The sequence below is a fragment of the Citrus clementina genome, unplaced genomic scaffold (assembly GCF_000493195.1).
Source record: "Citrus clementina cultivar Clemenules unplaced genomic scaffold, Citrus_clementina_v1.0 scaffold_5, whole genome shotgun sequence".
Classification (NCBI taxonomy): domain Eukaryota; kingdom Viridiplantae; phylum Streptophyta; class Magnoliopsida; order Sapindales; family Rutaceae; genus Citrus; species Citrus x clementina.
Genome location: NW_006262201.1, coordinates 2839874 through 2841292, shown reverse-complemented (window position 1 = coordinate 2841292; position 1419 = coordinate 2839874). Strand labels below are relative to the sequence as shown.

Here is a 1419-nt window from a genome sequence, read left to right as displayed (position 1 = left end):
ATATGACAGAAAAAGAATATCTTTATGAATTGGAGTGTGAATTTTTTTTCTTAAAATGCATAATATATGCCAAAGAAAAAGGCTTTTTCTTTTTTTTTTTATTAACAATAAACCAAGCGTATTAATTTCTTTTACAAATTTAGGACCCGGATTTATAAAAAAAAAAACACTTTCTTGTTGTTAATACATACAAGCCATCTTCAAAAACCCATCAAAATACAATAAACAGAATGTCCAGAGAGAAATATCCCACAACAAAACTAAGAAAAGATCATAAACAAATAGCACATCAAGCGAAGCAATCACTTCTTTCTTTAATCAATCACCTTTGAGCCTTGGTGGCCTTAATATCTTCACCTGAAAAATTACCTACAGGCTCTTCATTAATGCTAATAACCTTAGGTTGCCTCCTCGGCTCCTCTTCTCCTCAGCAAGCTTTGGCACTGTGATCCTCAGAACACCATTTTTCAAATGAACCTTAACATGTTCCAAGTCAGCACTCATAGGCATCCTAAACTGCCTCCAAAACTTGCCAAATGTTCTCTCAGCTCTGTGCCATTTCTCTCCTTCAACTCCCTCCTTATAATAATCATCACTCTTCCTCTCCCCACTCACTCTCAGTACCCTGTTCTCTTCAACTTCAATCTTCACTTCATTTTTCTTCATCCCTAGAATGTCGATCGTGATCACGTGTGCTGTTGGTGCTCCATCTAGTCTCCTCTCGCCAGGGCTAGAGTTTTATGATGATCAACTCCTTTTGGGATTGTTAGAGGGGTCTGTTCAAGAACCTTGAAAGGATCTTCTGTTATTGCAAACATCACGTCAAAGAAAGGTGATCATGTGTACGGCATCAGAGCGTTTGCTTGTGATGCCATGATTATCAATGTTGCTGCCATATCAAGAAACGAGATTGTCATTGCAAGAATTCCTGATTTCGCCATCTGCGTAGCTAAGCTAGCTTTTTTAGAGTGTTTGTTTCGAAGCTAAGTGTTTGTTGATCTTCTGGTGAAATGGAGGGATGTGAAATAGAGAGAGATATATACGCTTAGATTGGATTATAGCTCGGTATCTTGATAGTTCTTTAGAAGTCTTTGGAAAAAAAACTTAGAGAAAACTCTAGCACAGCGTAGAGACTAAAAGAAACGTTTTGTAGAATGTTCTGGAGAAAATTGAAAACGTTTCTTGTAAATTGGGAATTTGAGTTGGAAGCTCACTGGAATTAGAATATGCCACATGTTACTTTAAATAATTTTGTATTAATATTGAACCAATTACTCAGTATAAATGCCTGGATTGCTTGATTAAAGACCCGTTTAGGGCAGCTACGCTGCCACCGCGCAGCTGCTCCCCAGGCCAATTCTGGAGGAATATTTCCCTAAAATTGGCCTGGGGAGCAGCTGCGCGGTGGCAGTACAGCTG

General features: G+C 38.5%; 1 pseudogene; it reads right to left on the bottom strand.

Moving 5' to 3' along the window:
• Nucleotides 1-322: 322 nt before the first annotated feature.
• Nucleotides 323-941, bottom strand: LOC18043173 (annotated as a pseudogene).
• Between the last annotated feature and the right edge of the window lie 478 nt (nt 942-1419).